The sequence below is a fragment of the Ursus maritimus genome, unplaced genomic scaffold (assembly GCF_017311325.1).
Source record: "Ursus maritimus isolate PB19 unplaced genomic scaffold, ASM1731132v1 scaffold_19, whole genome shotgun sequence".
NCBI lineage: Eukaryota > Metazoa > Chordata > Mammalia > Carnivora > Ursidae > Ursus > Ursus maritimus.
The window spans coordinates 54541331-54556991 of record NW_024424341.1 but is presented as its reverse complement, the minus strand read 5'-3'; positions in this window follow the sequence as shown (position 1 = coordinate 54556991).

The window sequence follows — 15661 nt, the reverse complement described above, 5'->3', positions numbered from 1 at the left end:
GGGGAGAGCAATCTGCTTTACTCCATCTGTGCATTTTTTTTTTTAAGATTTTATTTATTTATTTGACAGCCAGCCCGCGAGAGAGGGAATGCAAGGAGGGGGAGTGGGAGAGGGAGAAGCAGGCTCCCAGTGGAGCAGGGAGCCCGATGGGGGGCTCAATCCCAGGACCCTGGGCTCACGCCCCGAGCTGAAGGCAGATGCTTAACAACTGACCCACCCAGGTGCCCCCAGTCTACACATTTAAATGTTAATCTTGGGGCACCTGGGTGGCTCAGTCAGTTGGGCATGTAACTCTTGGTTTCGGCTCAGGTCATGGTCTCGTGGTCTCAGTCTCATGGTCTCAGAGCCCCACATTGGGCCCCATGCTCAGTGTGGTGTCTGCTGGGGATTCTCTCCCTTTCCCTCTCCTTCCCCCTCTGCCCCTCCCCCCCCGCCCACGCTCGCTCTCTCTCTCAAATAAGTAAAATCTTAAAAAGAAAAAAACTACTTTTGCAAGATTTCTCCGGTGCTTATGGTTCAGGTGGCTATTAACTACCAGTGAGATACACAGACAGTCAGGAGACCCTTTAAGAATGTAACAGCCAGTACTTATTTGCTCCTTATCAAAACTATGCAGGTCAGCCTTCTGGGCTAAAGGTGAACATTTTTTCTGCTTCTATCCCTCATTGTTTCCCCTGCTGGCCATGTTCGGTCCTTGAATCTTGAAGCTTGTTGAAGGGCAAAGGGCACATCATCTGTAACTGCTTCAAGCCGGCAGGGGTCATAGAGAAGTCCCTGCCTATGGACTGAAATTGGTCACTGTCTATCCCTACACGCAATTATTATGGAAGGCCGTTCCCGTAGGCTCCAGAGGGGACAATAGAACAAAGCAAAAGAGACAACATACTAGGATCAATATTATAATAGGGGACGCCTGGCTGGCCCAGTTGGAAAAGGAAGTGACGCTTGATCTTGGGGTCGTGAGTTTGAGCCCCACCTTGGGTGTCGAGATTTAAAAAAAAAAAACAACAACAGCAACTTTAAAAAGGGATTAATATTATAGTAAAAATAAGAAGTGTGGTAAGAAGACCCTCCCGACCAGGAATTTAACCGATCAGAAAGTGACAGTGTAGCGTCTTCAAGGGAATCAGTGTGGTTATTTACATCCGTAAGTAACCTGTTACATTTTTGTCATAATGTGGAATGTAGCTGCAATCCATTTTAATAATGGCATGAGTTCCTCCCCGTGCTGCTGTTCAGACATCTAATGCCATTCTATTTCGTAGAATCGTGTTACACATTTGGGTTCCTTGAGCGTTTAATAATGTAATGCTATGGGGGCGGGGGGCCTGGGTGGCTCAGTCAGTTAAGCATCTGACTCATTTTTTTTAAGGTTCTATTTGTTTATTTGAGAGAAAGAGAGCACAAGCAGGGAAGAGGGAGAAGCAGACTCCCCGCTGAGCAAGGAGCCTGATGCGGGGCTCGATCCCAGGACCCTGAGACAATGACCTGAGCCAAAGGCAGACGCTTAACCTACTGAGCCACCCAGGTGCCCTGTCTGTTGTTCTCAACATGGAAGATTAGCTGGACGTGTAAGAGTCTTAGTGCTACGGCCATGCATCCAGGCATAACCTAGGGCACATCTTCCAATCCAGCCTGGTGAAAGCCATGCCCCCAGTTTGGCCCCCATAACCACTACATTCCATTAGGTGCCAGTCGCCTGTCCAGTCAGTAGCACACCAAATGGTTGCCTGTAAAATAATGGTATGGTCTCAGGCTTCTGGGGGGAGTACTATTTGGTCAATACTATTGGGCCATGAATTTGTGGGTGACTCCGTGTTGGTTTGGGTTAAACGTGGCCGCTATCTGCCTGGCTAAAGCCTCTCCTTGTAATCTTACATCGATAGAGGTGACTCGCGGGACGCATATGGCTAAGGGATAAAACCATCAAGCAACCCTCTTTGCTTGCTGTCTAGCCTTAACAATATCCTAATTACGAGGAATCACTGTCAAGTGGGAGGTGACTTGTCCCGGGAGCTAAGGGCATCCCCAAGTGCATTGTCCAATCCAATTATAAAGAAGGTGGGGCCACCCTTTATCTCCACAAGTTCGTAACTAACCCCATGGAGTGGGGTACGCTCCGACTTTCAAGGAGTGATTTTGTTATCCCGGCCACATTGAATTGATCAAGGTGACAGCTGAGTTACACAGTCATTGCGGAGTCCATCCCATTGCCCAGCTGTTTAATCATAAGCCCATGGGCTCGCTTTTGTTATCCCCCCAGAAGAATAGTCTGTATTGAGCTATGATGGCCATCTCTCTCTCGGAAACTTCCCTGAGGGTGTCTACATTAGGCGAACTATAAACATTTCAAGATATTAATCAAAACTTGAATCTACCACCCATAAGGATGTGTTATTGAAACGTAATTTTTCTCTCTAAATTCACCTTATTTTCAGAGATCGCCAAACCAAGACTAATTTGTTTGTAAAACAAGTCTAATTTTAACAAACTTGGCCCAATTATTTACATAAGCTCAGCAAGAATAGTGATTGAGCAGGGGCGCCTGGGTGGCGCAGTCGTTAAGCGTCTGCTTTTGGCTCAGGGCGTGATCCCAGGGTCCTGGGATCGAGCCCCGCATCGGGCTCCCTGCTCCACTGGGAGCCTGCTTCTTCCTCTCCCACTCCCCCTGCTTGTGTTCCCTCTCTCGCTGGCTGTCTCTCCCTCTGTCAAATACATAAATAAAATCTTAAAAAAAAAAAAAAGAATAGTGATTGATCAGATGGATCCTTTAAAATCTGCTTTGCTAGAACTTTTCATAAGGAATCTCTTGATTGAACCTTTTTTTTAAAAGGATTTTATTTATTTATTATAGAGAGAGCATTGGTGGGGGGGGCGGAGGGTGGGGGGGGAGAGGGAGAAGCAGGCTCCCCACTGAGCAGGGAACAGGATGTGGGACTGGATCCCAGGACTCCGGGATCATGACCTGAGCTGAAGGCAGACGCTTAACCGACTGAGCCTCCCAGGCGCCCTTAGGTTGAACTTTTAATAGCATCTTGAGGCCAGAGCCAAGCCGAATACATGTCATCAGACTTGCCTGAAATTCCTGTAGATTTGGGTGTATCCCTTTTCTCGATGTCCCCCAAATATCCTGAGGTTCCTGCACCTTCCAGAAAGTGACATTCTTTTTTTTTTTTAATGAATACAATATCCAAGTGTTTTTTTTTTTAAGATTTTATTTATTTATTTGAGAGAGAGACAGCCAGCGAGAGAGGGAACACAAGCAGGGGGAGTGGGAGAGGAAGAAGCAGGCTCCCAGCGGAGGAGCCTGATGTGGGGCTCGATCCCAGAACGCCGGGATCACACCCTGAGCCGAAGGCAGACGCTTAACAACTGCGCCACCCAGGCGCCCCCAGAAAGTGACATTCTTTACCCACTTGGTAAGGCTGCTGGGAACTCTGTAAGCGAGGCATCTGGCCAACATTTCCAAGGGGCTCTGTTGGCTCTGTACAGTCAACGTTTGATACCTTAAAACTGTCCGGTCATGTCTGAGTCTATGCATGCCTCTCTCAAACGTGACATTCTAGTGAAAGCCTTACCGACAGAACCAGTGTTTCCAATGGTGTCCAGTTACAAGCAGGACAGATTCTCATTGAACTTGTGCAAATAATGATAATTGCCATGAAAGAAAATACAGAGAGTTTCTGATTTCTGGAAGGTTCAGGTAGGGAGAAAAGTGAAACGTTTCAATTTGTTCACAAAAGAATACTTGATCATGTTTCTCTAAGTTGTTAATATCTTAAGAGAAAGTTTCCTAGGGGCGCCTGGCTGGCTCAGTCGGAAGAGCGTGTGACTCTTAATCTCGGGGTTGTAAGCCCAAGTCCCACATTGGGTGTAGACATGACTTAAAAATAAAATCTTAAACAAGAAAAAAAAGATCTGATATGAGACTGCATGATAATGCAATCGACATGGAAATCCACTTGTTTCTGTGACACACGATTCAAGAATTCAAGTAATGACCTTAGACCAGGACATATGAAAACTTCAGGAATTTCGTATGTTTTCTGGAATGGTTACATTACTTACCCATTCAGTACAAGCGAAGGTTTATCATTATTTGTTTGACATGCTTTCCAAGTAACTTAGCGGGGGCGCCTGAGAGGCTCAGTCCGTTAAGCATCCAATCTTGGTTTTTGGCTGAGGTCCTGATCTCATGGCTTGTGAGATCATGGTCTGTATCTGGGCTCTGTGCTCAGCGGGAGTCCGCTTGGATATTCTCTCCCTCTGCCCCTTCTCTCTCTCTCTCTCTATCCCCCTGGAATAAATAAATAAATATTTTTTAAAAACAAAAGAAATTAAAAAAAAAGTAACTTAACATGCCAAATAAACAAGCCTGATTAGCCAAAAGGCATTCATTTAGAATTCAAATCTTGGGAGTTTTGTGAAAAATCACAGGTTTTAAAGCCCATCCCTAAATAGGATTACAGATCGTTACAAAACTATCTTTCACCAAGGTACTAATAAGGGATTCTATTGGAACTTACACAATTGTCAGCAAAACTCAGCTCCTTTAATATTGAGAAGTTTTAACTTTAAGTAATCACAGTCCTGATAAAGACAAAACACAGAAGCTTTGGTTTTTCTGGGCATTAAAGAAAAGAAGAAAAAAAAAACAACCTTGTTTACATTTTCTTTTTTTTTTTTTTTTAAGATTTTATTTATTTATGTGACAGAGAGACAGCCAGCGAGAGAGGGAACACAGCAGGGGGAATGGGAGAGGAAGAAGCAGGCTCCCAGCGGAGGAGCCCAATGTGGGACTCGATCCCGGAATGCCAGGATCACGCCCTGAGCCGAAGGCAGACGGTTTAATGACTGCGCTACCCAGGCGCCCCTACATTTTCTTATCAAGAGCAGACCGACAATCCAAGAAAACTCTATAAGAGAGAGGAAAGCAGAATTTCAATGTCAGACCAGTGTACTTTTAAAATCCCATTCATTCCAATCTTAGTCAGTCCTAACCACACATAAAATTCTTCTCCAAAGATTTCCCTTCTCAAACCTTCGATAACTTTCTTTCTTCTTTTCTTTCTTTTTTTTTCCCCCCAAGAGTCATGTGCCCTACTGACTGAGCCAGCCAGGCACCCCTATAACTTTCTTTTTCATTCAGATTTTGTCCTAAGCCTTTTCTCTCCAAACCACCCGTCTTATTTTAGGACACAACTACTTTCTTTTTCCCTCAATGAAATATATTCCCATTCCTTATATCTTTATAAGGATATAACGATGCATAAAAATGCATCGTTTCTTGCATACAGAGTTCTTCCCTTACTTCCACGAGTCTTAATTACATTAACTGTTTTTAAGTCATCTGCACCCAACGTGGGGCTTGAACTCACAACCCTGAGATCAAGAGTCACACGTTCTTCCAGCTAAGCCAGACAAGTGCTCCTGGAATGAAAGTTTTTGTATTTAGGGGCACTTGGGTGGTTCAGTCAATTAAGCGTCGGACTCTTGATTTCAGTTCAGGTCATAGTCTCAGGGCTGTGAGATCAGCTTCCTTACAGGGCTTGGAGCCCGCTTTAGAGTCTCTTCTCCCTCTGCCCCTCCCCCTCCCCTCTCTAATTAATATATAATTAATCATATTAATATATTAATTATATTGATTAATATATCAATATATTAATCATTATCAATCAATATCAATGTATTAATCAATATAATTACTATGTGAATAATAATAAAGTGTTTATATTTAGTGCTGGTAACTCTACAGATATATTTATCTTAATGAAACTAACAAATTAGTTTGAATGCCAAATATGTTGCACCTGGGTCCCCCAAAGTCTATCCCTTTGTTGCCCAGTTGATCGATTTTAGCTGGGGCACCTGCAGGGAAATCTGAAGTGGGCCGATGATATCAAGGGAGGGGTGGTTTTTGCTCTTTGACAGCGAGGGGGGGGGAGCAGGAGCCAATGGCCTGAGGCACTGAGGAGGGTATCAGTCCCACAAGCTGAGCAGGTGGGTGCAGAAACAGGAATGGGGGGGGGGCTGGAGGCAGAATAGGTGAGGTGCCCCCAGCAAGGCTGGAGGCCGATGAAAGCCCAGAGGGCAGAGAAAGAGGCCCCCCAGGCCTAAAGCTCATCAGCCTGGACAGAGGAACAGACACGCGTTTTCTTTCCAGCAACAAGAAGTGAATGTAGGCAGTTCTCCACCGGCCGGAGAAGATGGGGCACCTCCCGGGAACAAAAGGTGTTTGGGCGGCTGCTGGGGAACGTTCCTTAAAGCCCTGTCCCGAGGTGGACTCACCAGACGATTGGCTCCTGTTCTCCTGTCGGTTAACCGGGAAACGAATGAGCGAGGAAACCCCGCACACGAGGCCGGCAGCGTCCATCCAGCCCTCTCTATTCCAGATCGGACACTCAAACGAAGACGCAAAGAGGAAACGAGTGACTTGGGAAAAACCGAGGGAGGCACGTACAGGATGCTGGCAGCACCCCGTTCACAGGGGACACCCGGGGGGCAGGGGAGCACAGAGAACAGCACAGAACACCGGGGCGGAGGAACCGCAGCAGAAGGGCCTGAGGCAGCTGGGCTGATGGCTGGTTGAGCAGTAGATGGTGAGGACAGGGGTGTCGTCGGACCCCTAAAGGACAGAGCAGGGTTTGGGCACAGGCCCATAAAGGCCTGACCATAAGGGATTTCGGTCCGTTTTTCCACTCAGACAGTCCCATCCTCTAGGTTCTATCCAGGCCAACAGTGTTACAAAAGAAACAGAAGGGAAGGAAACACACGAGGGGTCCTTTTTAGGCCTTTTCCTGCTGGATCAGAGAGAAGAGAACAGAGGGGAACAGTGACTAAGCAACTGCCAGGCTCAGGAAAGCAAGAGCGGGAGACTCAGCGAGGAAGACGGCCGCCCCGGCCGCCGTTAGACCTGGTCTCTTTGTGGTCGCCAAAAAGATGTCGCCGGGTGAACTGGGGAGACTCTGCCCCCCCCCCCCCAGGTCTCAAACTAGCTGGACCCCAAGGAGTCTGGTCTTTCTCATGAGAAGGAATTCAAGGACAGACATGCAGCACAGCAGGAAAGGGTATTAAAGCGAAAAGTACACTCTTGAGATCTGAGAGCAGGTGCGCTCAATCAAGAGAGAGTCATGTTCCCCTTCCCCCCGGAGTTTGGTGCTTTTCATTCTCTCTAAGATTTTATTCATTTCCCTGAGACAGAGAGAGAGAGAGAGGGAGAAAGCAGGAGCAGGAGGAGGGGGAGAAGCAGAAGAAGAAGCACACTCCCCACCGCCCCGCTGAGCAGGGAGCCCGAGGCGGGACTCGATCCCAGGACCCTGGGATCATGACCTGAGCCAAAGGCAGATGCTTAATCGTCGCACTATAAACACTTTCAACCTGAGAGCCGGATCGAGAACACCAACTAGCCCATGTGTGAGGACAAATGAGAGCCAGGAAAAAGAACCCCAAAAGGATGGAACTCCTATCTACTCCAGGCAACTTTCTCGTGAGCTTTCTCCACGATCCAGCCCCAAGGGAGTGGTCCCCCCTTAGGTGAGTGCCCCACCTGGGTAATAGCTCCGATTGGCCCTTCTCAGGAAGCACGCAGTCAGAGTATCTTGGATTTTATGCTCCTGGAGGAATCACACCTGGCTATTTGGAAGGAAACCTTACATGGGAGTCTTAAGACTGGTGGCTGTCCTCACGACGTGCGTGGCTGTCCCATGCCCAAGAAGAATACAAGTATTGAAACAACAGGTAGGGGGCGCCTGGGTAGCTTAGTCCGTAGAGCGTGTGACTCTTGATCTCAGAGTTGTGAGATCAAGAGCTTGGAGAGGCTGCTTTTAGGCAAACAGGCTTGAATGATGGAATGGAGGAAGGGTCCATGGTGACCTCAAAATACCCACAGGCTCTAAGTGACCAATGGGCTACTTAGAACCAGGCGTAGTTAGCAGAAAAAGGAAAATTCCATATATTGCCATACATTCTCATCTTCTGCCTTTATTTTTTTTATTTTTAAAGGTTTTATTTATTTATTTGACAGAGAGAGAGAGAGAAAACACAAGTAGGGGAAGGGACAGAGGGAGAGGGAGCAGCAAACTCCCCGCCGGGCGGAGAGCCCCATGCAGGATTCGAACCTAGGACTCCAGGATCATGACCTGAGCCGAAGGCAGATGTTTAACCAACTGAGCCACCCAGACGTCCCTCATCTCCTCCCTTTAAAAAACGGCCTCCACCCACTGCCTCCCTGCACACAGCCTCTCCTCTGCTGTCCTGCCCGCGGCTTCCTTGCGGTGTATCCAGTAAACTTCTATCTCCTTTGTTCTGTCTTTGGTGAACCCTTTCACTGCCCGTACCACCGGCTTCGCCCTATCATCGCCCCTTACTTAGGGGCCCCCATCTGATCGAGAGAGACACCCCATTTAGATACTGCAGAACTTACTTAAAAAATTTTTTAAAATAAAATAAAACGATGGCTCGTGGCCTTTAAAAAAAATAAGTGAACATTTTTTCTGCTTCTATCCCTCATCAGAATAACCAATACCACCCTGTCAGGGCAAACCGTTTGCAATATCATCGGTGACTGTACCAAGGTGGGGGTGGGGATTGAGTTGTTCTGATTTTCTCCATCTTTGGTAGCCAAGATAATTTATAATGATGCTTTCTAATTACATCTTGTTTTTGTTATTTTTTTTAACTCTTTTTTTTTCCAGATTTTATTTATTTGACACAGAGAAAGAGACAACGAGAGAGGGAACACAAACAGAGGGAGTGGGAGAGAGAGAAGCAGGCTTTCCCCTGAGCGGGTACCCTGATGCAGGCCTCGATTCCAGGACCCTGGGATCATGCCCTGAGCCGAAGGCAGATGCTTAACGACTGAGCCACCCAGGCGCCCCTTACTTTTGTTATTTTTTAGATTTTATTTACTTATTTGAGACAGAGAATGAGCGGTGGGGAGGAGCAGAAGGAGAAGCAGGCTCCCCTCTGAACAGGAAGCCTGATGGGGGACTCGATCCTAGGACCCTGGGATCATGACCTGAGCCGAAGGCAAACACTTAACCCACTGAGCCACCCAGGCGCCCCTATATCTTGTTTTTAACGTTGAAGGCGCATGGAGCTGCTTTGGGGATTTTTTTCCTATTCTCTAGCTCAGTAGTTCTCAAAGCTGAACGTGTATTAGAATCACCTGCAAGGGTTTGTGAGCCTGAAACTGCATTTTCTCCTGACCACCCATTCAGAATTTCCACTTCACTCAGTCTGGGGTCCTCCGGAGAATTTGCATTTCCAGAGAGTTCCCAGAAGATACTGATTCTGTGAGCACTGCACTTTGAGAACCACTGCTCTACTAGAAACATTCTAAGGTAGCAAACATAGAGGATTCTTCTGGACAAAACAATACCCAGGAATTTTGTGGAGGGGCTCCTGGCTGGCTCAGTTGGTGGAGCATGAGGCTTTTGATGTCTAGGTCAACAGTTTGAGCCCCACACTGGGTGCAGAGATTACTAAATAAAATAAAATAAAAAAAAATAAAAAAAAAAATAAAAAAAATAAAAAGAGAGCCTCCTGGGTGGCACAGCGGTTAAGCGTCTGCCTTCGGCTCAGGGCGTGATCCCGGCGTTATGGAATCGAGTCCCACATCAGGCTCTTCTGCTGGGAGCCTGTTTCTTTCTCTCCCACTCCCCCTGCTTGTGTTCCCTCTCTCGCTGGCTGTCTCTATCTCTGTCGAATAAATAAATAAATAAAATCTTAAAAAAAAAAAAGAATTTTGTAGAACATGACACATTTGTGTTTCTTTTCCTTGTCTCAACTGTCAAGATGATCCCTTGGGTTGGAAAGTTCTGAGCCTTATAGTTTGAGTGGCAAGTTAGCAAGTCCATCTCTTCCTAAAAGAGGAAAGAATTATTGCAGGAGAAACCTGCAAAGCCCCCTTGGGCCAGTAAGGACAGTTGTCCAGGAGTCTCCAGAAACAGCTGCCTGAGCCATAACGCTTCCAATTTCCACACCCTTCAGAAACGGCAGCCCCCAGCGCCAAACATGAAATTCAAGGAGTGCATTCAATCATGCCGAAGGGTTCCATCTTTCTGGCCAAGGATCTGTCAACACAAAACGAACAAACCTTTTAGAATCTCTCTCTCTCTCTTTTTTTTAAGTAGGCTCTACACCCATCTTGGAACCCAACGTGGGGCCTGAACCCATGACCCCGAGATCAACACCTGAGCTGAGAGCGAGACTTGGTCGCTCAACCCACTGAGCCACCCACGGGCTCCTCTTTCAGAATCTCTAAGAGTAAGAGAGAGAGTTTTATTCGAGCCCAAGTTAGGACAGCTGCCCGGGAAACATGCTCAGAGAATCAACGGTTTTTACAGGGTTATATGCTTCTTTACATCTTGTCACAGCTCAAAAGATTATAAATTAACATACAGGCAGGAATCGCAAGTTTTAACGTCAAGGAACGCAGGGAGTAGGAGCCCTGATCGGTGTCTTAAGGACAAGATGGTTTTCCTTTAGGGGCGCCTGGGTGGCACAGCGGTTAAGTGTCTGCCTTCAGCTCAGGGCGTGATCCCGGCGTTATGGGATCGAGCCCCACATCAGGCTCCTCCGGTATGAGCCTGCTTCTTCCTCTCCCACTCCCCCTGCTTGTGTTCCCTCTCTCGCTGGCTGTCTCTATCTCTGTTGAATAAATAAATAAAATCTCAAAAAAAAAAAAGATGGTTTTCCTTTAGGCAACTTGTTGATGAAGCAGGTGCACGATGTCTGCTTGATGAGCCATAAATCAGGCTTTTGCTTTTCAACAAAATTTATGTATCCTCACGCTGACTTAGAAAGAAATCGAAAGTGGCGAGGTGCCTGGGTGGCTCAGTCAGTTGAGCGTTTGCCTGCAGCTCAGGTCATGATCCCGGGGTGCCGGGATCGAGCCCCATATAGGTCTCCCTGCTCAGTGGGGAGTCTGCTTCTCCCTCACCCCACTCATGCTCTCTCTCCTTCAAGTAAATAAATCTTAAAAATAAAAAAATCTAGGGGCACCTGGGTGGCGCAGTCGTTAAGCGTCTGCCTTCGGCTCAGGGCGTGATCCCGGCGTTCTGGGATCGAGCCCCACATCAGGCTCCTCCGCTGGGAGCCTGCTTCATCCTCTCCCACTCCCCCTGCTTGTGTTCCCTCTCTTGCTGGCTGTCTCTCTCTGTCAAATAAATAAATAAAATCTTTTAAAAAATTAAAAATTAAAAAAATTAAAAAAAAATCTAGAGTGGCTTCCCTTATATCTCAAGCTTTTAGAGAGTTTTTTCTTCTCATTGGATCTTGACTAATGTGATCAGAAATCAGTCACTCACTAATCAATGGCCCATGAGGGTGAGGATTTTGGCCTTTTAAGATTGTACCCCAGTGCCTAACACAGTGTTTAGCGTGCAGTAAGTGCTCAACAAATATATATGTTGATTAATGAGTGAATGAATTCTTTAATAGGGCAAGGAGCATATTTATTCTTTTTTCAATCTATTTTATTTTTATTTTTTGGAGCATATTTATTCTAGGTCAGGCCCTGAGTCGGGCAATGGTTGGACACAGTAGAGACTGAGACAGCCCCAGTCCTGCCCTGAAGGTACTCACAGTCCAGTGGGGAAGGCAGACCCATCCTCAGACAATGATAACCCTGAGGGGGCAAAGGAAGACCAAGGGGGCATCCGGGAGGACTTCCTGGAGGGGGCAACCAAGTTGAATGTTGAAGGACGAGGAAGAAATGAACCAAGTGGGGGGAGTGTTTCAGGTGGAAGTTCTGAGGGTTTAGTCCTCCCTCCTTCTTCCTATCTCCACAACAAACTGTGGCAAAGCTCCTCTGGGTTCCAGTATCCCCCCCTGACCTGAGGGGTCACTGTAAGGGATAGATCTGTCACCCCCACACTGGCTGCCAGCCCTGGGAGGGAAGGGCCATGGCTGTTGTGGTCACTGCTGGGTCCCCAGTGCCGCCTAGCACAGCAGCCAGGGCTTAGGAAATGTTTGCTGAATGAATATTCAAGTTTTATGTGTGTGTTGAAGTGTGTGAAAGAGTTCAAAGTGTCTTATATGAAGGGGGTCGAAGTTCAAAGCCTCAACCCTCAATTTCCTCCCCTGAGAAATAGCATAACAGTGGTTAAAGCATCGGAGCACAGCTGCTAGAATTCGTGTCTTTCGACTTCCTCATCTGTGCCTCGGTGTTCTCATCTGTGAAATGGTATCTTCTTGTAGGGTTTTTGAAGACTAAGTGAGATATTCATACGAAGTGCTTAGAACTGCCTGGAATGCAGTCAGTGCTCATTGCATTTAGCTGCCCTCCCCCCTCCTTTTTTTCAATCCCGTCTTCTTCTTCGCTGTTTTTCAGCCAGAATCCTCTCCTGTCCCCATCTTTTATCTCCAGCTATTTGGCTCTCCCATATTTGCCCTTCCTTGTGACATTTAGTGCCTCGGAGCCTCCGTACATTCTGTTTCCCCTGCACCTGCCCCACCACGTCTGAAGGCGTCCACTTGAACTCCTACCCAGCTGCACCATTCAGGGGTCACGTCACCCCTCCCAATCTCCAGGTTTCAGAGGCCAGTTTCTTTCATATATATATATATGTAATTTTTTGAAAGATTTTATTTATTTATTTGTCAGAGAGAGAGCGCGCGTGCACAAGCAGGGGGGAGAGACAGGCAGAGGGAGAAGCAGGCTCCCCGGCTGAGCAAGGAGCCCGATGCCAGACTCAATCCCAGGACCCTGGGATCATGACCTGAGCCGAAGGCAGACGCTTAACCGACCGCGCCACCCGGGCGTCCCAGAAGCCAGTTTCTACCAATCTCGGATCAAAGTCTCCTTTACTGTCCCCCACCTTTTGACCCTTCTCAACTCTCCCCAGGTTCTGGAGGGGTGGCCCGGGCTAGTGAAGCATCCTTTTCATTGGTTCTCTCGGTGCTCTGTCGCCCCCTTGTGCCCAGTCTTAGACCTGCATGGAAGAAGAACTTGTGATTCTCTCCATGTGCCGCCCAGAGTCACTCTGAGCCTTTCTCCTCCTGCTCTGGACCTTGGGAGACTGCCCCGTGTGGACTCCATCCATGCGGCTCCCTTGCCCTCCGCCTTCTGGTTGAGTTCTGCCAATTGGAGGCACAGACAAGGAAATGGGAATGTAGGAGGAGAGAGGCGGGAGTATTTATTTGGGGGGCCCCTCCTTGCATTGCTGCCCTTCGGGCCAGTGGTTGTGGTCCCTGCCTAGAGCCACAGGTTCTGTGGTCCCCTCTCCAAACTCCAGCTTCCTGCCCTAAGGGTGGTAATGGCTTGGCTCTCCCTGTGGCTGGTCCCTTGGTGCTGCCGTGGGCTCCTTCAGCCCGCCCACCCCTCTGAAACATCCCTTCGTAAGTGCTTCCACTTAAGCTCTGAATGGCTACCTATTTCCTACAAGGACTGGATCGGCATAAATCTGACTGGATCAGCATAAACCTAGGGTGAGCCCAGGAGAGAAGGGGATCCTCACCTCCCAGTGGCCCTCAGAATTTCTTTTTAGGAGAAGCTTGGAATGACCAAGTTTCTTTTTTTTTTTTTTTAAGATTTTATTTATTTATTTGACAGAGATAGGGACAGCCAGCGAGAGAGGGAACACAAGCAGGGGGAGTGGGAGAGGAAGAAGCAGGCTCCTAGCAGAGAAGCCTGATGTGGGGCTCGATCCCATAACACCGGGATCACGCCCTGAGCCGAAGGCAGGCGCTTACCCGCTGTGCCACCCAGGCGCCCCAAGGAATGACCAAGGTTCTGACAGGAGGGCTCTGTGGGACTTGTCTTGAAACTGATTGGATGTGTATGGGGTTATTTGTGGGGAGGGGCTACAGCCTCAGTGATACGTGTCTTGGTGCTTCCCCTGACTGTCTCCTTGAGGGAGGATGAAATGAAGACGCCTTTAGTCCCGTGGACATTGCAGGTCGCTTGGGTGCTTAGCTAACTCTCTCACTTTCTGTGTCCCTCAGAGCCCTGAGAAGAAGTAGGTAATATGGCTCAGAGAGGTGAAGTCACTTTTCCAAGGGCACACAGCAAATGATTTTAAGAATAGCTACCTTAGGGACGCCTGGGTGGCTCAGTTGGTTAAGCGTCTGCCTTCGGCTCAGGTCATGATCCCGGAGTCTTGGGATGGAGTCTTGGGATGGAGTCAGGTGTCGGGCTCCCTGCGCAGTGGGGAGTCTGTTTCTCTGCCCCTCCCCTGATTCATGCACTCTCTCTCTCAAATAAACAACTGAAATCTTAAAAAAAATAATAGCTACCTTAAAAAAAAAAACAACCCAAGTGTATCACTTCATTTATATGAAGTTCTAGAACAGGTAACACTAACGTCTGGTGTAAAAAGAAAGAATCGCAGCTGGGGGTGAAGTAGACTGAGTATTGCCTGGGAAGAAGTGAAGGACAATGTTCTTAGGTGCTAGAAGTGTTCTGTCTTGATTTGAGCTCTTAGTCACACGAGTGTGTCTGTTTGTCACAATTCATTGTATTGTTCGCTTCAGATCTGGGCATTTTTATTTCTATTAAAAATAAAGAATGATGGGCGCCTGGGTGGCTCAGTCGGTTAAGTATCTGACTTCAGCTCAGGTGATGATCTCAGGGTCCTGAGATAGAGCCCTGGTCCGGCTCCCAGCTCAGGGTGTCAGTTTGTCCCTCTTCCCCTGACCCTCCCCTGGCACGTGCGCTGTCTCTCAAATAAATGAATGAGATCTTAAAAAAAAAATGAATGAAAGAAAAGAATTTGCGAACAGAGGTTCCTGGGTGGCTCAGTTGGTTAAGAATCCCTCTCTTGGGGCGCCTGGGTGGCACAGCGGTTAAGCGTCTGCCTTCGGCTCAGGACGTGATCCCGGTGTTATGGGATCGAGCCCCACATCAGGCTCCTCCGCTGGGAGCCTGCTTCTTCCTCTCCTGCTCCCCCTGCTTGTGTTCCCTCTCTCACTGGCTGTCTCTGTCAAATAAATAAATAAAATCTTAAAAAAAAAAAAAAGAATCCCTCTCTTGATTTCGGCTCAGGTCATGATCTCGGGGTGGTGAGATCGAGCCCCCTGTTGGGCTTCATGTTCAGTGTGGAGTCTACTTGAGATTCTCTCGCTCTCTCTGCACCCCCCTCCTTGGCTCGCATGCTCTCTGCCTTCCTCCAAAAAGAATTTGTGAACCCAATAGCTGTCATTTCTGAGTGTTATGTGATGCCAGGTCTGTCCGAAATGCTTTGACCAAGAATGAATTCTCTCGACCAATTCATGAAGGACGTGATGTTCATAATAAGAATCAGCAAATACTGTTTTATCCTTTATGTATTCACTCCCTGAAAACATATGTCTTTCATACCTATCATGTGCCTAACCGACTTCCAGGCAACAGACACACAACAGTAAACAAACCAGATGCAGAAATGACTCCTCCCCCCTCTGGTGGGGGGACAGATAATTTTAAAAGTTCTGTGGGGAAAAGTAAATAAAACAGGGAGGAGTGGAAGCAATGGGCGGGAGGCATGTTTTACAGACTCGATAGTACTGACACTATGAGATGACATCCCCATGACAAAGAGACTGTGAGTGACCACTTTGACGGAAGAGGAAACTGAGGCACAGAGAGGCCATCAGTCAAAGATCTGGCTGGCCAAGAGGCAGGACTCCTTACAGATGTGGCCCTGACCCCAGGAGTGGAGACTTAGACTCATGTGTTCTC